General features: G+C 36.7%; 1 non-coding gene across 1 annotated transcript; it reads right to left on the bottom strand.

The window, feature by feature from the left end:
* Window positions 1–17,130: 17,130 nt before the first annotated feature.
* LOC114619317 lies at window positions 17,131–17,275 on the bottom strand. Its single transcript, XR_003711114.1, has one exon. It is a non-coding gene; the product is annotated as a small nucleolar RNA SNORA48 (small nucleolar RNA).
* Between the last annotated feature and the right edge of the window lie 6,122 nt (window positions 17,276–23,397).

Below are 23,397 nucleotides of genomic sequence, written 5' to 3'. Positions count from 1 at the left end.
GGCATGTCCCCCACCCCTACCTGTTCTGAGAGAACTTGGTGGGGTTAACAGAAGCCAAGGGTCCCAAAGTTTAATATCTTTTGTTGTTAAATTATTTCAATTCGGTGTTCAGTCACTTTTAGAAGAAAAAGACCTTATATTTCTTTTTCTCTCTTTTCCCCCTATTCATTTACTTTATTCCACATTCCTTTCTAAAGCCCGCAGTACCTCAGGCTGAAGTCCCCTGAGTGTCTCGTCAAGTGCCCTTTACGATGTTGCCCCGAAGTATGGGCTGTGAGCCCCGCAGCCTTAAAAGGGATTTTTTTCAATTAAATTGTTAAGATGTGTTTTTAACGTAGTACTTTCTGAAAAATCTATTCTCCTGTAGACAGGTTTACAGCTATCTTCCATTAGGGCTGAAAATTGACTTTTTAGCCACTGACACTTGACAGGGTGTTTATTTTCCTGTTATAACAATTGTCAATTGCCCACCGATTTCTCTTCTCCCAGAAATAATGAAGGTCAGCTGAGATGAACTACAGTCTCTGGAGCCTCTCTGACAATTTCTTTGCTTTCATATTTGTTATTGGCAATTCTCTCATTTTCCTTAAAAGCAAAAAAAAAAAAAAATTACAGACACTCAGTGTTTCAAAACATCCCCCGAGGTGGGGCAGCAGGAAGAGATAGGAGTTTGCATGTTATTCTCAACCTGACAACTAAACCCCACATTTGACCTACATGGAACGTCAGTCAGCATAAGCCCAGGTTTTTATGTTATTATTATTTCTAAATGCTCTTCAGTTTCCACATAAAATATAATGCTGTAGTTGCTTAGGCAACTGGGTTTTTTTTTCTTGTTTTTTTATTTTTTTGCTTTCCTCCTTAGGAATAGCAGAGCGAATTAAGTAAAAACAAAGAACCACCCAAATTTCTGTAAAATATTCATCCATGAGTGTCCTAAGAAACTCATAACTAAATATTTCACTTAGGTCCATGGTAATCAACTGAAAATATAGCTTTCAATCTCTTTCTTAGCAATCTAATGTAAATGAGAGAAATTACATGGGCCAACTTTTTGTTAGTTTTTCGTTGTTTTTTTTTTCTATTAATTTTATGCAATTAGATGCATATCAGCATTGCTAAAAATGAAGAAGACCAAGACAAAAATGTTTTAGCAGTAATGAAATATTAAAAGGCCAAATGATGGTAAAGGTTTGCTTCTTGTTTAAGGCTTAGATTTATACATTGATGGTCCTGTTGTGTTTCTTCCCAGAAACTTCATTCTGCTTTGATTTCATTAATCTCTCATTGTTATGTGGTATGGTTATTTATGATAGCATTTGAAATTATAACTGGTTAGACATGATAAGCCACTCTTATTTTCTCTCAGAATATTCCAATAAACTGACACAAAAATACATTCATATCTATGACATGTCATTGCTTATAAGATGTTCATGACCATATTCTACATGTTATTTATTAATTTTCTCACATTCTACTATTCTGCCTGTCCTAGTAACCACTATTTAAACTATGTGGCCTCAAACTTGTGCCAATTCTACTGTCTTAGCTTCTTGAGTGCTGTGCACACAGACATATGTTAACATTCTTAAACTTAGGATGTACCCTCCAATTCTTAGTATGTTAGACATTCTTTGAGCAACTGCATGTTTCAAAGTGTCTTCAATTCTATACCATACTCAACAGTACTGTTTCTCAGATAAGACTTGAAATGACTTGTATTTGTAAATAGATTTGGAAGAATGTTTTGTTGAGTTGCTTTTACTGTGTCTTAACAATTGCCATAGTACCAAGTAGTTATATTATTCTATAAGAAAGCCACATCCCAACTCTCTTAAAGTGCTGTTTTCTCAGTCCTGTCTCTTCCATTTGTTTGTGTGGCTCTATTCAGGTGTCAGCCATTCCTCAATATTGTAATATAGATAAAAGTAATTTCAGACAATGCTGTTAACAAGACAGTTAATTCTGGATGCCCTGTGGAGGAAGTGCCATGTGTATCATTCATCTCCTTGTCTTTGCTATGTCACTAGTTTTTTGGCGGGAATCTAATTAGAGTAGTACTCATTTATAAGAGACACAGCCTCCAAAAAAGTTCTGGGTCATGTTAGGCTTTTCAGTAGTTTGCTGTGTTCTCTGATACTTTAGCTCTCAAATTTGTTCTCTTATCTATAAAATGGGATAAGTTGTTATTTTAATGACTCAGTTATTGCCTTAAGATGAAACCACATGAAATGCTATGTCATGACTGGTAGTCAACAAATGTCATTTTCTTTTTTCCCCTTTTTATATTCCAATAAATTATCTTTGGTGCCAAATTTGTAACAAAAATGATTTTATGTATTATAATTTAAATGTTATTATTGTTAATGTTTTCCTAAAATCTTTTAAAATGTTGAATTAGATGATATTATTCCGGGACTTCCAGTCTGGGCCTGAGCATAGAGCAGGTCACAGGCAGCAGCTCTGTACCCAACCCCAGAAAACTGAGAGAAAGAGGGACTCCCAGGAGCTTTATCTCAGGCAGCATCCCAGGTAAAAATGAATCACCCGTGATGTCTGCTGTTAGAAGTTCTAATCCAGATGCTGGCCTCTGAACTTATACTACTCAGATCTTTGAAGGGCCACTGACGAGAACATCAAACAGCTAGAGATTGACATCACTAATCTGAAGAAATTCCTCATTTCGCGGTCTGAAGGGACCTCCTAAAATCGCAAAGATCCTTATTGGACTTGATTTACTCTAGTACAATAGAAAAGGCTGTATACAGCTCTTGACTGTGTACAACCCTCAAAGAAGAAGGTTGCCTTTACATAGACAAGACAAGGAGGGTTAAAGAGAGCATGAAATAGGTAGTGAAGGCCCTAAGAAAAATCAGAGAGAGAAAGAGACAGATGAATGCTGGTACAAGAATTGGTTTGCAGCCTCTCCAAGGTTGTCAACCCTATTTCCTTCCATCTTGGGAACATTATTTGGGTTCCTTTTGCTTTTTTCTGCTGGTACCTGGCCCTCAAATAGGCAGACTAACTCTGTGATACAACAGATAAATAATTTGGTAGCAAAACCTACTCAGATACATTATCATAAGTTAGCTATGGAGGACCACGAGACTCAAGATGAGGTTGTTACTTTATACAGGGTGTTTCCAAAACCCATCTCCACTCAACCTAAAAGGGGGGACTTCTGCCCCAGACCAAGCAGAGAGGGGCCACCCAGAACCCCCTCTGACAGGCGATCTGAATTCTTGCTTAGGCTGCGAGGCTAAGCACTGCAAGGGAATATAAATAAAAGATAAAAATATCTCTCTGGGTTCCCTGAGGGACAAGCCTGACTGCATAGGGGTTGATGTCAAAAGTATCCCCTCTCCAGGAAAAAGACATCAGGGTGGGTATGGCCCTCATGCCTCACTGGACAACGACAGGGGGACTGGAGACATTACAAGGTCCCCTTCAAATACTGGAGGTCAGCCCTCTATCCCTGCCTTTGCAAGTTTAGAGTTGCCACAGCCCTTCTATACTTAGAAAGGAGGAGATGTCAGGGGGAGCCCTGCTTACACAGTGAAGGCCTAAAATCAGCCATAGGCCTAAAATCAGCAATAGGCCTGTCATACATGTATACTAACACCAAGTCTTGGGTCTCAGTGGAAAAACATTAAAACAGATGGCTATAAGCCAATGTCAACAGGCAGCTTTTGTGGAAATTTATAAGCCTGAGTAGTCATAGACCTTGTAAATAGGTAGCGTTGGCAGACAATACCAATTTAGATAAGGACAAGCGAGTCATAGGCAGAGTCATAGTGAATTGTCCTCTGAACCTTCACCTAGCCGATACCCGGTTCTGAAGATATCTGTATTCCCCCTGAACACCCACACTCCAGTGTCATTCCCTTCCCCACATCCTGCCTTTCTGTGTTTATAACCCCTGTGTGAATTAATTACGATTTGAGAAAAAAAATAAGAAACACCATATATCTGAAAAAAAAACCACCTTTGACAAAATGCTAAAAAAAAGAAAAAAAAAAGAAGATATTATTCCTATCCAGTTGTGAGTTTTAAAAAACTAGAGTATTTGACAGGTAAAGAAGGAGTGGACTGAGGAAATTAAAATTTTAAAATTAGTTTTAAAATAAATATATAATCTCAATAACAAGAGATTTTACATTTCATTTGTGGGTTTTCCTTTCTCTTGGATTAATATTTTATTGCATATACTTATAATAGTTCTATGAATGGTTAATGTTCTTCTTCTCTGACCATAAAATGTCCCTAGCTTAAGTACTCAGAGTGTGCCGTCCCCTAAGATATTCTACATCAGAGCCAGGAGTAAAAGCATCATAACCTAGCTTCACTGACTTATTTTTCCAAATGCGTTCTAAGCATAGTGGCCATTGCTGACAATCTACAGCACTAAGTTCTTTCCTAGTATAGTGATGTATCACATTAATCTGCTCCAGCAGCAATGCCTGAAAGAGTTCAAGAATTATTATTGTGAATACCAGAGATACTGCTCAATAAGGGGCTGGAAGTCCCCTCAAAGTTTTCATATAATTCTTAGATTTAGAGGGATGTGAAGGCAACAAGGAGAGCAGATCAGGCTGTGCTACCTGGTGGGCCACATTCCATGAGTTCTAACGCCTTTTATCCTTCCTCCTGCATCTCATGTTATCTTGAGCGTCAAGGAATGGAATCAGAAAGTTGGCAGATCTGAACCTATAATGCATTCCGTCCCTCCTGCTAACACATTGAGTAAGTTATGTGGGGCCATGAAAGGACAACTTGGATCCTGGCTGGGCACAGGCCAGGAACCCTGGACCCTAGTGGGACAAAGGCAGGTGATCAGCCATGTCACCAGACCCCAGGCTCCTGATACACCATTGACCCACGATTTTCAGTCCCCTAGAGCAATACAGCCCCTCGCTAAGAGAGGTTTGGATCACCCAGTACAGGTAGAGGGTATGACTACAGGCCTCAGCCTCAAAAGATTTACATACTAATGAGATACCTGAAGACCAGAGGGTATGGCCAATTAATCATTCTTCCCCAGACCCTCCCCTCTTTCCCTCCCTGTTTAACTCAGGTCTGTCCTGACTTTCACTGGGGTGCATCCAGATCCAACTACCAGCCCTGGAGGTGGCTGACTCCACCAAGCTAGTCGACCGACCCTGCCAAGTGAGTATGGGAGCCAAGGTGCAGCCCACATGCCCCCAGTCTCAACTCTTCCAAGGCTTTCAGCTGTGCCTGGGAGCCCATGAATAATAGAGCAGTCAATCCTCCCAAGCCTACTTGTCTGGGGGTCCCCACCCAAGAGCTCTGCTCACCGAGGGACCACAAACTGAGATCTCCCTAGTGCCTCTCCTCACCCAGGCTCTGGGGAGTGAACTCAGTCAAGATTCCCAAGCTCCAGTCTCTTTGGAGTCATGGAAACACAACCCAACCCAACAGGATCCAAGCCCATGACCACGTGTGAGCTAATCATTCCCGCAAAGTTATTTGAAAGGGCCTCGGTTTCCAACAGCTAAAATTAAACATATGATGTTTTCATAAGAAGAATAAAAGGGGATGATGTGTGCAGCGTGTCTGAGCATGCTATGACTTAGAGAGCGCTGCAAGTACCAGTTCTTTCAATATTATTTAAATTCCTTGAGAAAGAATTTTTTCTCACAAAGTTAAAATTCAATTATAATACATTTCAAATTACTTTTGCCATTTTATTAGAGATGAATTCATTGGAAGATCAATATCCCTGGTCTGCAGAAAGTGAGAATAAATTAAATCTGGAGCCCAACATCAGCTGGTGTGAAGGGTTAGAACATGTTAAGGTAATAAAGATAGTTTACCATATGCTGCTGCAACATCAGGGAGATTATGTCCAGATCTGCAAGGTTCTGTAGAAATCTTGATGACAACATTTCATTTAACAGTTTCAATTCTGTTGTTGACTTGTTAGTGAAGGGAAGATATGAATAAAGTTAAAGGTTAATTGACTTGAAAAGGAAAAATAAAACTTCACTTGTTTTAACAGCTTTCAGCAAGTTCTAAAGGCTTCAAAGTTTAAGACAATATTAGTAATGTAGCACGTTATGACAATCAAATAGAAATATTTGTAAAGGCCATGTGAGCAGCATGTCAGTCATCCCAGTTACATGTAGGTCTAAGAAAGGTAGATCTTGATTTTGAGTCCAGTATGGGCAATCTTATGGTATCTCCCAAAACAAACTGCTAAGGGACAATGTTCTAATTGTAAACCTGGGGGGGGTATGCTATGGATGCTCATTTACAACAGTGCGTATATGTTTTGTATTGTGTAAGATCCTAGCCAAAAGTATCATATTGCTGTCTGTGTTGATCCAGGGATAAATCCCTTTAGAATATGCCTCCACTTGAGTGTCATGGCTTGTTAAGAAGTCTGGCTTCTTTAGAGCAGACAAATAGAGGTTGCCCTACCATGTCAGAGTTTGATAGAACGTTACACATCTTTTAAACTTACTTTCATTCTTTCCATTTTTAAAGAACGGTGGCTTTGTAACACTGTTACAAATGACAGAACCAGGTTTGAATAAATGTTCTCTTGGTTATGATATTGGCCGTTCCTTAGATACTCAAACTGTCTTAAGTACTTTTTGATTGCTTTGATAAAGTATCCAAACAAGTAAACTTAAAACAGAAAGCATTTAATTCTGGATTTATAGTTTCAGAGGCTTGGAGTTGATGAAGTCAAAGCAAAAGCTGGCACAGCTAAGAAACTTGATTCACAAGTATAAGGCAGAAAGAAAGAGACTGGGAAGGGAGTCATTTGAAACCTGTAATTCCATGCCCAGTAGTACTCTTTCTCCAATGAGGCCACACCTCCTCCAATATGGCCACACCTCCTCCAATAAGGCCACACCTCTTACAGCAAGGCCACACCTCCTCTTGCCAGTTTCACCAACTGTGACCAAGTATTCAAATATATAAGTCTAACAGATCCATATGCATTCAAATCACTATAGGAAAACATCTTGTTTAAAAGTGTTATATTCATACATTTTAATTAGCATATAGATAAAATGATAAATCATTTCAACTGATTAAAAATTGAATTGTAACATATTGTGCTTTAATGAATTTAAGAAAAATAATAGCTGAACTTTTGGCCCAGTTGACATAATATTATAGTTATTACTTTTTTCTATATATGAGATATTGTAATTCTTTTTTTATTGGATAATTTATTTCCATTTCAGATGTCATCCCCTTTCCCCATTCCCTCTCCCCCAGAAGTCACTATCCCATCCCCCTCCTCCATTTTGATTTTAAACCATTTTAATACATGCAGATATTAAGGTCAGTTCTAGGTTGAGGGTCTAGCAATACAATAGATGCAAATATTCAAGGAACAAGCAAGACAATAAACACAAATAGTCAAAGAACAAGCAAATCAATAAACAAAGTTCCATGAACACTCCTTTGATCACTGTTTCTAAGGGCATATCAGGATAACCAAAATATCTGAGCCTACTTCCCTGTAACTACTTTAAATATAAAGATTTAAAATTTAAAATCAGAGGACCCTGGGTCTAGAGACATGACTCAGCAGAGAGAGAATGTTTTGATCCTCCACGTGGCCTGAGCTTGATGCCCACCACACTGGGTAGATTACAGTTGCTTGAAATCTGAATTTTGTTTTTCTAGCCTCTACAGGCACCCACATTTGCATGGCATTCTTACACATGGACTACTGACAGATAGACAGAAAAGCAGACAGAGAGATACAGACTAAGATGATAAAATAAAAATAAATCTTAAAGAAATAAGTGGGCCATATGATGTCAGCCTGTATCCTATCAAAAAGAGAGTAAGAAGCTATGTTGTGATGTTATGTGAGAATAAAGAAAGGAAACAAGGAGGAAAGAAGGGAAAGAGGAGCAAAGGAAAGAAGAAAAGGAAATGCACAGTACATTTTGCATCTGCTTTATGTTTTCAGCACCATTTTGGCCTATTGTCAATCTTGGACTAGCTCTGTTATGAAAGGTTTTCAGGCAATAGTTTTTATTTGAAACTTTGTTCCATGCTAGAAGCTCTTTTAAAGTTAAGAATGTGATTTATTTTTTTTCAGCAATTACTTCTAATTTTCTTCAAAATGCAAATTAATATAATTCTATAAGTGGAGCAAGAAGATTGAATTTTTACACAGTCCACTTTAAAGAAAGGTTATTTCTGTATTCTTCATATCTCCTTCATTACTAATTCTCTAGTGGTCCTGAATTTAATCAGGAACCTGAAGATGAGAAAAGCCAAAATATCAAAGGCAAAACATTTGCATCATGCTCACTGCGGCTAAAATACAACATACAATTTATGGGAAAGGGATAATTAAAATGCTTAGTCACAACTACAGTTCAACGATGCTTGAAAACTTGAAATTGAACGTAAATATGGTAATCTACACCTTTCATATTGTTTAAGATGCTTTTAATTCCAGCAACATGGTCTAAAAATATTTTCTGGGTTTCACCTTACAACATACTTCAGAGTACTGTCATCTGTTTACTTAAAAGAAAATATATAACAGGCCTGTGGTTAGAAACAGACTATATAATTAATTCCGAGTTATTATTCAACCTCTTTTCTAGATCAAATATGATGAACTATTGGTACCTCTACAATATGGTTTAATTAAAAGAGAGCTATGCTTGCACTTCTTTTTGATCTATTACTCTTATAGGGAGCATAAGTAACATGAAGCTGAGTGTGGTAATTCATTCCTATAACCCTAGTGCCTGGGACTGCTCAAGTGGAAGGATTGAGAGTTAGAGGTGACCTTTCTTTGTTTATTTCTAGAGTATCTACTGCAACCTGAAAATAAATACAGTTGTTCCTGGAAGACTGCTAAAATGAAGATTCTCTAGTAATTTCCTAAGAGTAACTGATACCTCAATTGAATATTTTAAAATTCAGAAGCAGCCCTGGCAAGATGGCTGAGTAGTTAAAAACAGGTGCTGCCTTTGCAGAGGACTCAAGTTCAGTGCCTAGTGTTCATGTCAAGACCTTCCATACCTTTGACCCCACACTCATCTCTGCTCCCTTACATGCACATGCTTAAACATAGACACAGTCACATGGACACAATTAAAAAAAATCTGTAAAATTTTAAGAAAAATATCAGTATAAAATTTTTATGTAAATAATTTATAGTGTAAAATTTATATTAAATAATTACAATAAATCAAAATATATTAAATATTAAGAGCCATTTTTAATATATTCCTTCTAATTTGTCTTTTGTCATATATTTATTCCATTTAAAGCACATTATTGAGTAGCATTTAGAAATGCTTATAAGAGTATATCAATTCCAATAAATGTTTCAACTAAAAAAATTAATTAGTGATTATAAAGATAGATCACTTCATTTTAATTGGATACAATAATTTTGTGAGTTGAATTAAGGGGAGGGTTCAGGCTGCTTGTAAAATAAGAAATATAGGCACATTGTATTGGAGAGGTAGAATTGCCTATTAGAAAATATTCATCTGATCCCCAGAAGTGGAAGCTTATCCTTACAATTCCAGGTGTTCCACTAGTTAAGACCAGAGGATTTCAAATTTCAGTGTAGTCTGACAAAATGACTACCTATATATTGAGTCAGGTGGACATATAATTTCAGTTCTATACTGACTCTCAGGGACAATTATGGACTGTTTAGTTAAATTAAAAAGTGCATCAGTTTCATTTTACATAAAATAGAAAAAAAGAACAAATAGCTATGAAGAAAAGACCTTATCAGGTAGTCATTTTAGTGTATTATATCTGAGCAAACTCGAGTGACTTGAAGAATTCAGGTGTTCTTCTGTTGTCAGCCCAAAGCCCACAGAGCTCACTCTGCATCTGGTGTTGGAGATATGAGTCTCCTATTCAGTTTAATTGATTCTTTTGACTAGGACCTGGAGTTTCACTAGTTGATGTTTAGACTTCAATGACTCATGCCTAGAGAAATACGCTTTTTTACTTATGATTACTCTTCCTTCTCTGACAATGACCTCATGTTGGGAAGCTGACAGAGAAGTGGTGCCACATGCTGACAGAAAGCATGTTGTCAGAACTGGTGTGCTAGCTGCTCTAATGTACTCTTTATTTTTTATCAGAGAAAATCATAAAACTAAGTCATGTTCATGGGCGTGAGAAATCCACTGCCTGATGGCATCTGTGGAATTTAAAACTGTGTGGTAAAGGAAGGAAAAAATTGTGACAGTTTTTGCAATATGCCAAAACTCTATCTGTAGGGCATGTGGGACCATGTTGCCAGACAGGCATATGGTAAGGTTGAATGCTCTCAAAACATTGAAATCTCAGAACGGATACTAGCAAGAGTGGAACCATTCCCTTCCTGCTTCTACATGCTTTGCTTTGGAACAGGTAACCATCACACCCTACTGAGACCATGGGTACTGGGTCTAGGTAGCATAAATACCTGGAGTTCTTCTCCATGCTAGTGAGATATCTAGGTATTCCTAAGCCTTCAGTCAATGGGCTTTCATTCCTGGGCATTACCAGGACAGGGAGGCAGGAGTGAGTGGGTGGGAGGAAGCAACCTCATAGAAGCAAGGGGAGGGGTATCAGACTTCATTCTACCTCCTCAAGTAGATGCAGGATGCACTCTAGGCACCTTCAGTAGAGAAGCAGAATACAATATGGCACCAATCTACTAGCGAATGTTCGGTTGTATTAGTTACTTTCCCCATTGCTATGGCAAAGTACCTGACAGAAGCAACTTAAAGTGGATGAATTAATGTTGAGTAATGATAGGAGAAAATGAACAGGCCACCATGACAAGGAAAGCATGGTGGCAGAGAAGTGTTGATTCTTCGACAAATTCTTCCAGCATGCAATGATTAATTTATACAGATGTTCAGTTTGCTTCTTGCTTTTTTGTTCAGTCTGGGTCCCCACACCATGGCATGGAAATGCCCACTTTCAGGTAGATTTAACCTCCTAGATAACCCACGTTAGAAACACAGATAGACAAACCCACAGATGTGTTTCCATGGTGATTTCAAGTCCCTAGTCAATTTGACAATGAAGATGAACTATCACCTAAATCTAGAAGAATATGTGCTCATTAAGACAAATTAGCTTGATTGATTTAAATGTTATTTAATTTTTAAATTAATTTTTAAAGTATTCTTATCTTGTGGTTTTCTTTTCTGCTGCAGAATTTTATATAATTAATCATTTACCAGTTTTTCGAGTTTTGTCAAAAAAATTACTAAAAATAACCAGACTTAAATATTTAGAAAATAAAATAACATATCAAAAATTTAATTTTTTATTTTTATATGAAGTAATGCAATCTATTAATAAAACTATCAGGAACAGGGAAATGAAAATTGTCAGGTCCTGAGCATAGCAATGTTCGTTCATTGATGGATCTTAAATTTAGTATGTGCATGGTTGAAGACAAGCAGAATTAGTATAGTGTCTTTAACCTTTTGAACAAATACAGTAATCAAGTTTTAATTCTATGATGTATTCTAAGACCCTGAATTTTCTGAATTTGATTTCTCATGTAGAACTAATCCCTATATGTAAAGTTTACACACAACACATTTAATTTAATGCCTTTTCTATCTCAATAAAACACATATCTAAATATGACCTAAAGCTATACCATGGATATGATATTATCAGTTTGAAATTAGATGGGGAATAAGCATGGGTTTATGTTTTCTTCTTTACAATTTTATAGACAGAAGATTGGTTCTTGTCATGACCTTAGTGACTTCAGCATCCTCTTTTGTATTTCTGTATGTCAATCTTTCTTCTTTTTGTTTACAGCGAGTACTCTGTGCCTTCTCCATGGCATATGTGAACTACAAAGACCACTCCTTTGGTTCCATTAATGAATAATAACATGGCAACTTAAGTACTATATGGCTACTACTTCACAGAGGGATCGTGTATAAAACACAGAAAATCTGATCAGAGGGGAAATTCTTGCTCCAAGTGTGCTGTTATCCAGAAGTGTGTACAATTTAAAAATTATGAATGTTTTTATTTTAGGAGTATTTTATAGATGACAGTGGACTATGACAGTAACCCAAAACCAGAGGAATTAAAATGACATAGAAAGCTTTGTGTGGAGGAAAGGCGGTTCAGAAAAATCTCAAAGCTGCCATACTTCACTCACAGAATAATTTCCTCCCACATCGAAAAATGTATCATTTGTCAGTATGTTCTTCTCAAATAAGGAGATAAAATCATTCAAACTGTGAAGAAATGTCTTTATTATAGTCTCTAGTTAAAGACAGAAATGTAGAATAAAAATTCCATGTTCTGCTGTACTTTTTGATCCTATCTTCTAAAATGTTTTTAGAACGGCGTTGCAGATCTAGAATGTAAACCTTCAATTTCTTTTACATTTTCAAAAGTGTACTGGAGAAAAGCACATGAAGTTTCACTCCAGAGCATTCTATGGTCATTACATAGTGCCTAGATTGAGTAGAAAGAAATACCCTGAGTGATTCAGTTGTATACCTGTAGACATTGTCTCCATTTACTTAATATATTTTATAGGTTAATTGGTAAAATTCAATTAAAGAGGATAAAATTATAGTGGACTGTCAGGAACATGAAGATAAGAGGCAGAATCTTCCTGGTGGTTAGATGTCACTCGGCCATTGTGCTTGTTTGACCAATGTGAAGATGTAGCACACGGCATAGGGCATTTCTAAACTCGTCATGATCTCATGTTTTTTGCCAAGATTATACTGATTCAATCCTTTTGATTGTTTATTTTTTGATAGTTTGTCAGATTCCGTTACTTTCTGTCCTTGGAAATTTATGGCAAGTCTTTTTGTTTCTCACATATAAGAAATATGACAATCATTTTCTTTATATAGTAATCTAATCTTCACTAAAAATTTTACTTGTATAAGGAATAATATAATACTAGTAAGCAGAAATTGCCAAGACTAATGAAAATTCATTGTCATCAGTTGTAATATTTGCTAATCAAATTACAAAACAAATTATAATATTAACTCTTTAAAATTAATATAATAAATATTAAAGTTAATTGATTAAACATATTAATGTTTTAATATGTTTATTATTATATAATATTAATATAATATTATTATTAGTTAAAGTTATCAAAATTATTTTTCTTATTTCAAAAATAAAATTTGAGAAATGAATATGAAAGTGTGGCTGCAATCTATATAAAACTTAAAAGTCAAGGACGAAAATTAACAATAAACTGGCCATTTGCTACTTAAGATTGATTTTAAAACTATATATGGGAACTTGTGTCTTAACACATGGTGTATAAACTCAGATTATTGAAGATACAGGTAGAAGCAATTTGAAATGTGTGAACCTTTGTTAGGTATCAAACCACTAAGACTTAAATGAGGCCCTTTGTAGAAACATAGACACTGTGCACAGCAGAGTCTTAAAAGTGAAAGGCAAAACTAGAAAGGCTGTGTTTTATTTTCCTAAGTGGAAAAAGAATCTGTAAATTTTAGTGAAGGGAAGAAAAATCTTCTTTGTAGCTTTTGTTTCCTTTCATTTTATATGAGTATGTGCATATTGCCAGTTCATGTAGAGTGCAAAACATGTGTGTGCACACACATGTGGAAGCCAGAGGACAGCATGAGGTGTCATCTTCAGGATCTGTTCACTTTCTTTTCTGATCTTTCACTCGGACCCAGTGTTGAACTAAAACCAAAGTAGCCTGGGCAGCCTGACTGATAAGGTTGTGTTTCTACTTGACTTTATTTCTGCCACTCTGAGAAGACATGCCCTTGCCAACACTCACAGCATAATGGCAGATTCTGGGTGTGGAAGTCAGGTCCTCAAACCCTGGCTAAGACATGTCAGCTTTATGTTTTAAAAGAAATACATTGCATCTTTACTGTTGGAAATAATATAAAATGATAAGATGTTTATTTTTATCACCTTTATCTTTGTGCAACCTTAATTTCTAAAAATTATAATATTGTGTTTAAAGAATTATTATTAAATTATTAAGTCGCTTGAAATAATGTTTTAAAATACTTCATATCAACATATGCATATTGTATGTATGTATATGTAACTCATATTGTAGTTATGGAAAATGTATTTATTTATTTTACTAGCATGTGCTTTATATACTTTCTTTTTAAAATCTCTAAATATTATCTATTACCAGGAGGAAATCTCTTTAAGCATATTGATTCTTGGGTTGTTCACAATAATCACTTGAGCTAATACCTGTAACTATGGATAGGCATGAAGTTATTGCTCTTGGACTTATTCATTCCTTTCTTTTCAAAACACTTATATATATGTAAATTAGTAAGCCTATCTAAGAATTGTTTCCCTCTTTTTTCCTAGCTATGTAGTCTTTGGCAACTCAGTTACCATTTCTTTATAACTTCGCCTTTATGTGTAAAAGTGTGTCTTATAGGCTTTTGGTAAAGAATAACTTCCACAGTACATGGAGTTTATCCAACTTATCCAACTGTAGTATATAGTCAGCATTTTTGTCTTAAAAATCTTGGTAGATTCAGGCAGTTAGTTATTTTAACTTGAATCATCTCAGCAAATTGTCCCAATAAAAGTCAGCTTTTATTCTTTCTTGATGCTCAGTGTTTACACCACAGAATCTGAAGGATATATGCATGTAGTATCTAGGAAAGACATATGACAAGGAAGTTAAAGTGCTAACCACATCTGAAGTATCTAACTTAAAAAACAAAACAGCAAAATGTGGTCAAGAAGAAAAATAATCCTGGCAGTTTGAAAAACTAGAAAATGTTTAGCTTTTAGATTCTTATTCTCTGTAAATAAAAAGTTCTTATTTGTATTATGTGTACTGCTCTTCATTTATTTAGGATGATTTTGAATAATTATGACTAGGAGTAGTAAGAGTAGTTATTGTTGTCTACATTTTGCATTTCTAAAATACATTTGAACTAACTTTATGTATTTTCTATTCATTCAATTTTTGTACTGCAGAATATTATTTTATATGTACCACAGGCTAGATTTGCCTGAGCCTTCTGAGTACTAGGATTACAGGTTGGGACCACTGTGTCCAAATCTTGAATAAATATCATGTGAATAGTTTTGAAACACAACATACATTATAAACTAAAAAGAATAACTTGCATAGCCTCTAAGTTAAAGGAATAATTTGAAATTCTCCATTGCATATATTTCATTTATGTTTGAATTAAACAGAATGATTTTTATTTAATAAGATGCTTGCTATGCTATTGAAAAATGGATGGAAGATAGTTCATTCTTCCTTATATTCAGACGAAAACAGTCTTCTTGCACTAAGATCAGTCAGAACACATCTTGATTATGTCTATGAGTCGCTCCTACCTAAAACTGCATAAAATGTTCATACAATTATCTGCAACCTGATTCAATCTATAAAAACCATCAAGCTGGAAAACATATAGTTCTAAAAAATAATGTTACACACAGTGTAAAATAGCATGTTTGGATCTTTCATCTGTCTGTGATTCCTGAAACCCTACACAGAGCTTTGGTACCCATAAGGAAGTCAATGAATGTCTCTGTTACTTTCCTATCCATAAAATGTGCAGGAGTCTAGGCACAAGTTAGCTTCATTATTAGTTTGCACTAGCTTGAACTCTGTATAGCACTTAGTGGCTTCTGCTATAACTGTCATTTTATGGGCAAACATCTTCAAGTTTTAATTAGTTCATTATTATTCTAATCCCTTGTTAAACTTATTAATGATTTTTTGTGAGTTTAACATCATGCACCTGAGTCCTGCTCAAACCGCTGTCATCTTATATCTACCCTTTGTGCTTCCAAACTTTCAATGAGTGACACACACACACACACACACACCACCACCACCACCACCACCACCACCACCACCACAACAACAACAACAACAAATCATAGAAAGTATCCCATCATGGAAGCTCTACTGTGTTACATTGTGCTGCAGAGTATATCCTTCTGTCCACACACCTTCACTTGCAAATGCTTATTGTAATGAATCATTGGTTTATCTCTGGCCTCTGTGACATCATCAATACCTGATCTTCACCAGGACTCCTCCCTGTTGTCCCGTTGTCTTGTGTGATGGAGAACCTGTAGCTTTGGTAGAGAAGGACTGGCTCTTTCACATGTCTCAACCATTCACAGATGATACAGATTTTTGAAAGGGGCAATTCAGAGCCTTAAATCTGGGCCTGGGTGATGAGCCTGACAACTCTTCCCTATCTGTACCACCAGGGTGAATGCTCCAGCACTGCTCTGGCTAGGCACCTAAAGCCACTATTGGGAGGGGGCAAAGTCAGCTCTCTTGCTCTCATGATTTGGGGGCTTGATCACTGCACCACCTCCATATCAGGGTCTACTGTGCTGCACAGTCAAGGTGAAGGACCCAGTTTCATAATCTGAAAGGGTCTGGACCATCTCTCCTGCTCTCTTCCTTGGATCTGGCTCTCCTAACTGTTATAGGTGGTGAGGGGCAACTGGGTGAAGGCATCACCCCTCCCTGCACCCATTTCGTCTTGTAACAAAATGTCTGTTGGCTGGAGTCAGGGTCAGCTCTCCTGGCATTGTGCTTCTAGGCTATGCTTCCCTGGAGGGCTACAAGGACTGCTATCCTCAGTGCTGCAATCAGCTATGGACAGGGTCTATTTTCTCAACTGCAACAGGTGGGGAACTGTTTGGGGTGTCAGGGCATCACCCCTTCACCCATGCCACCTTACTCAGATGGGTGGAGGGGCCGAGTCGCCTAAGCTCTTGCTATCAAGGCTGGGTCACCCACATTCCCTTGTTAACTTGACAAGAGCCAGCCTTATTCTACAGGCTAGGTGAGGTGAAGGGCCTGCTCTCCCAAGTGCTGCCAACAGTGAGGGACAGGGACAACTCTCAAGCTCTAATGACCGACCCTACAGGGTCAACTCTCCTATACTTATACCCTTAGGGTCAGCTCACCCAAATCCCTTATACCAGGACAGCATTACTGTGCTGCCTGGCCCAGGTGTAGTGCCTGCTCACCACAGTGCTGCCACTGGTGAGAGATGAGCCCAGCTCTCCTAAGTGTGACATCCAATGAGGGGCAGGACCAGTTATGCACATGCCTGAATTTCATTTGATTTGATATGAATTTTATGAATCCTAGGCATAAGATAGCATTGGCCACCAAGCTAGGCATCAAGCTAAGATAAACAAAGGACTGCCATCTGATCTGCCCCTGACTGATTTAAGAATGACACCAAAACCAAGGTGACTCTTTTCCCATTTCCAGGAGGTATTATTATTATTATTATTATTATTATTATTATTCATGTGTGCATGACATGAGGGGAGTTGACACCTGCCAGGATGCATGCTTCTAGCTCAGAGGACAAATCTGTGGAGTCAGTTCCTTCGTTCAGTCTTTACATGGGATACTGTCATCAGACAGCCTTCTGGGGACAAGTACCTTTACAAACTAAAGTATCTCACTAACTCTTACTTCTTACTTCATTTTAGAGATAGTGCCTGGAAAGTTTAGAAAAGATTTGGTATAACATGAGATTATTCCTTGAAACAGAGTGGGAGAGTATTACAAGTATTATTTATTTTATTTAATTAAAAGGTATTGAGCACCAAAGCAACAGACCCTCTGCTGTGAGGAGCCATAGCCTGAGCAAATTTATCATCCCCGAGCTCAGGTGACATCTGAGTGATCTGAGTGGTAGTTTTGTGTGTGCTTTTCCTTGGAACTCAGGTAGATCTCTATGAGTTCAAAACCAGCTATCAATATCTGTAGCATTAAAGCTCAGCAGAACAGCATTCTTTAAATTCCTAATCTCACTATGCAAAGTGAAAACATCCAGAGAGTTGTTAGAATTATACCAAATATCCTACAAGTGTCTCTAAACATTTTTCTAATTATAATGATTATCATTGTAAATTTTAGAAGTAATACAATGCCATTGGTATTTGTCATGACGCTCAAAATGGCTCCTTACTCTTAAACTCTGAACCTCCTTCCCATAATTTGAATAGGATAAAGAGCAGCAATGACTTTGAGCTAGGACAGGGAAGTAGGCTCAGATATTTTGGTCATCCTGATAAGCCCTTAGAAACAATGATCACAGGAGTGTTCATGGGACTCTGTTTACTGCCTAGCTTGTTCTCTGGGCTTATTGTCTTGCTTGTTCCTTGACTATTTGTATCAATTGTATTGTTAGTTCCTCAACCTAGAACTGACCTTAATACTTGAATGAAATTAAGATGGTATAAAAGCAAAAAGGTGGAGGTGGGATGTGTGTGTGGGGGGGGCTATGGGGAAAGGGGATAACATCTGAAATATAAATAAATAAAATATCCAGTAAAAAAACAGGTAGCAAAACCCTGTCTCAAAAATAAGTTTTTGACTTCTTTTTTTCCCATAGAAATGATAGAGTAAATTAGCCATGAGCTTTCATTTTGTAGGACTTCAAACATGGACACTGATGTCAGAGCTTCACAGTTTATTAGTGAAGACATACAATTATTTTTTCAATCTCAGGCTCTGATTGCAGCCCATGGGGCAGCTTACAATGCTGCTTTCTCCAGAGCCAAGCATTCCATTGCTTTCTCCCCAGGAGCTGCTGCAGTACTACTTAGTGTACATGAACAGCACATCATTAGCCAGGCACCACCAGATCTTCAAAACAAAAAAAATGGCTGAAGCTGAATTAGATACTCTCCCTCCAGGAATGAGCACAATGAAGCCATATCACACCGAGACAGTCAAGCAGGGGCACAGAAGAGCACAGCTAATTTCATTTCTTTCTAAACATTAGAGTATTCATGGTAGTTGTTCATTTTACCTCATGTACTATATCTTTCCAGGTCTAGCAACTATTGCTATCAGAATGATATGTGAGGTGGTGGTCGAAAGAGAAATTAAATCTGTTGAGATATAATAATAAGAAAATGAATAGTCATGGGGCCCCTTATGTAAGTATTGATAGCTGGGTTTGATTTCAATTTCCACTTAGCTGTTCCACTGACATAGTTTAAAAACAGGTAAGTACTGTAGACTTCCATTTTTGTGGTGTGCTGTGGATTTTATCTAACTAAACAATACATGAAATTGCTAAGATTTAATTTTGAGACAATGACTTACAGAAACATATTCAAGATGACTGTTAATGCAATGTTATTTGAAAAAGATTACTTCACAATTAATAACACACTAGGGTGTTTGTTGGGTGCTCCTTCTGAACTTAAATGTCGTTTTGCCTTTCTTACTAGGGCTGGTTTTCCTAAATCATAAAAGCGTTGTTTTTTGTTTTGTTTTGTTTTTTTGGAGAAGGAATTCTTGGAAACACAAGCCGGATGGGTTTTGTTGTTGTTTGTTTGTTTTCTCTGCTTTAAGCAATTCTTTGCTGTGTGATCTATGCTTATACTTGTGTTTTCAGGTGACTTCTGGGATTTTGTTTTGACCTCAGAAGCACTGTTAATACACAAAAGTTTGGAAATGATCAATTTTATCTCTGAGTTTTAGATGTGAACAATAAACATATCCACATTTTAAAGAACTGTGTTTCTGTTTTTGTCCATGTATGCTTGGATGCACATGGAAGCTAGAAGGGTCATATAATACCCTGGAGCCTGAATTGTAAGTGGCAGTAAGCTGCAGACCTCCTCTCTGAGGACGTTATTTATGCCCTCTGGAAGAGCAGCTCTTGACTGCTGAGACACTTTTCCAGCTTCACACTCACATTTGCTCAGTGCAGATCCTCTTTTTCAAAGCTTCCTCAGAAATTTGTTTCCGTATGATAATTCTTATAATGGTTAAATTTTAAGAAAATTAATTTGAAAATTGTAACACCATAGTTAAACTTGATTAATGATTTCTCCTTTATAGAGCTGTCTACTTTGTCCTGTGAGATATAAAAAAATTGGTATCAGGGAATATATTTGCTGTACCCCAAAAGTCCTTCACTTTTAAATTAAGAAAGGACATCCACATTCTATAAATATATTTGCTTTGAGTGACAAAAACCAGGGAATTGAAAATGGGATACTTATTCTGATCAGAGTATATTTAATGAACACCATTTGAGTTTGAGAACTAGATATAACTGGATATCTTTTGGTGGTCTTGTAGTTTTGAGTATCTTTACATACCATAGTATGGAAGCTTCACAGCTATTTCCGACTATGGTTTCCTGACCTTGAAACTGTCTTAGATATACACATTAAAAACAAAGAAAGAATCAAATCTCTTAGCATGGTGTGTGACAAAAATTTTCATTAGTAGTTAATCCAGCCCATGTCTTTATAATTCTCTATTTAGTTCTAGGCCTTAATCTCTCACTGGAGCTTCTATTAGTAAGAAGAATCTCTGTCCCATTTTCACCTCTTCCTGGGATTTACCCATTTTATTATGAAATAGTCTCTTATTATATTAAAATATATTAAACCCCATAGCTAATTGACTCAGACCAATTATATGTGAAATTAGCAAATAAGTTATTCATCTGTTAATTGTACAAATTTTTCTGGCAACTCTTAAATATGTTTGCAAAATTCTAAGTCCAGAATAGCAAATAAATGTGGTTTCAAATTCTTATTTAGTAATAACAGCACCTCATGAAGCCTTAAGTATCATTCTGTAGACTTTATGATATCATAGGCTCAATCATTAAAAGTATTGATTAAGTACACCTATGTGATGCACATTAAATTAGGCAGAAGAGAGATGCTTGCTAACCAGAAACATATCTTTTTTGTTCCAGTGGATATAATGCTATGTAACAATAGGACTAATAGAGGTTAAAAATATTTTAATGAGAAAACAAATATTATTGTTTATTATACTAATAAATTTGCCTGCTATCTGCTATAGAGGAATGTTGACAGTATGTGTGAACAAGTCTGTACACTGTGGTAGGAACAGTTGTGTTGTTTCAAATGACTGCAATAGATGCTAAAGATGGAGTTTTCTTTTTTGTTTGACTCATTCAACTTGAGACATTTTTCAACTTGAAAAGATCTGCATATTCAAAGGGCTTCCTGTAATGTTAACTTGATGCAGCTGTTCACACAAAGGTTGGAAAACCCATTGAAGAAGCTGTTCTCTTTCATGTTTAATGTCCTTGTTGAACAAACACTTTAGCCATTGCTGGGCTCAAAGTCAGTATTAACGAGGGATGATCATATAGTTTCCTGGGTGTTCTTTGGACCTGTTACAATCCGTTGACAGGTGCATCATATTTCCTTACATTTCTGAAGAACTGTCAAATATAACCCCAGTTCTTAATCAAATTCTGATTTTTGGCATTCTTGACACAATAAGAAAATTAAAACTGACATTGTGAGTCCACATCTTCATTGGTAGCATGATTTGCATTTCCTTTCTCTCATTTTATTAACTTAATTATTGATGATTTGTACTGGACGTGATCAGTGGTAATAGCATAAAGAGGAATTACACACACACACACACACACACACACACACATACACACGTACACACACAGAAACACACACACACACACACGATTAAAAAGAAAAAGAAGCAACAAAAACAATAACAACAACAACAAAGCATCTTTAGCAGACTTGTTTGGAGGTTCTAGTAGGAAAGTGTAGCTACTTTTATGCTTCCAACAGAAGAACATTCTTTCTCTACATAGTGAAGGCTGTCATCTTTCTCCAAAGGGAACACAAACTGAGGAGTGAGGGAGGAAGGGGGCAAGAATCTTACCAGCCAGATCAGCTGAATCAATCCTGACAACCAGTGGGGTTCCAAATGTCACAGCCAGTTACCATAGCCAGTTATGTTTTGCTGTAAACTTTTTAGAAATCTGTTCTTTTCAAATGAGAGACAGAAAGGGATGGGGAGATGGAAGACAGATGGATGGGGAGGAGGGGAGGAACTAGGAGAAGTAGAGGGAAGAAAACTGTAATCACAATATAGCATATGAAAAATAATCTAGTTTCAATGCACGGGAACAATAAAAACATATATTTCACAAGTTGATAATTTTAGACATGTTTTCTGAGTCTTTGTCATTTAATCCCATTTCCTCCTACAGAACTGTACTTTCCTACAAGCACCCTTCTATTTAAGGTCATTTTTTAAAAATTTCACTGATCATAATTAAGGTGGTTTGCTGGAGCATTAATGGGAGTATTTGCTAAAATAAGAGTAATTTATCAGTGGCTACCACACTGAAGAAAAGGCTGCCCCTCCCCACAGCACCCATTGCTCTCAGAGACTGCTGAAACCACATGAGCATGTTTTCTTCCTTTGCGCAGTAATGGGAACTGGTCCAATCTAGTGCTGATCTCTCTCTGCATGGTCTTTCTTGCATGTGCATTCTCTCTTCAAATTTTTATACTATAGTGTTTAAGTTGAAACCTGTCTGGTAGTTTATATACATACAAATTTATGTATTTAGCTTCACAATTTTGGAATTTCAGCATGTTCTAATCTTTAAAATTCATTTAAGGAAAAGCTTATTAATCATTTTTTGCAGTATGTGAATTAGCTGTTGAGAAGGGACTTACAGCACAAGGTGGTTCAGTGATAATGTTACACAGGTCTCAAGATTCATGAGCACTTCATACGCTTTTCTGTGCCTTTGGGTTTCTGTCCACTTATTATTTTGAGAAGTCTAGAGCTTAGATGTAGCCCCTTATAAAATAAACAAGTGCTCCACCCTAGAGCTCCATTTACTTTGTATTTTGGAACATGACATCATTAAATTTTTTAGGATGGTAATGAATCCCCTCTGTAACTCATGTGATTTGCCTATGATTTTACTAAAGTGGTTTTGAGAGTACCAAGAATAAGAGGTTGTGTCACTAGTCCCAGCTTTCTTATTTGCTATATAAAATTATAGGAATACAAACTATTGATAGTCTAAATATACATGGGTATTCTGAATCATTGTGAAAGCATTGTTGCTCTGCTTTTAGATTTCTTTCCCATACAGTGAGAGGATATCAATTATTCATTTTATAAAAACAAGATATAGAAAATCAATGTCATGTCACATAAAATTTTGTGATCGATGACTTATATTGTCGGAAAAACATTGTTCTTGTTATTGAAAGGCTAATTAATATGCCAGTAACAGATTTTTATTTTCACATCTTCAGAGGTTAGAAAATACAGAGTGAGACTTTCCTGCCTGTGTGCTTTCTGCCTTGTAGATATGCTATGTTGAACTAGACTGGTTTTCTATGTGTCTCTACTCCAGGAGGAACATTTAAAAACATTTGCTATATTATTCCAGATGTATATTGAAGGGTTATTACTCAATGATGACAATATTAATGTGGAATGAAGGTGCATGCATGTATGTGTGTGTGTGTGTGTGTGTGTGTGTGTGAGAGAGAGAGAGAGAGAGAGAGAGAGAGAGAGAGAGAGAGAGAGAGAGAGAG

The sequence above is a fragment of the Grammomys surdaster genome, unplaced genomic scaffold (genome assembly GCF_004785775.1).
Source record: "Grammomys surdaster isolate TR1022 unplaced genomic scaffold, NIH_TR_1.0 62, whole genome shotgun sequence".
Classification (NCBI taxonomy): domain Eukaryota; kingdom Metazoa; phylum Chordata; class Mammalia; order Rodentia; family Muridae; genus Grammomys; species Grammomys surdaster.
Note: the sequence above shows the minus strand (reverse complement) of the source record. Positions and strands in the feature narration are given on the sequence as shown.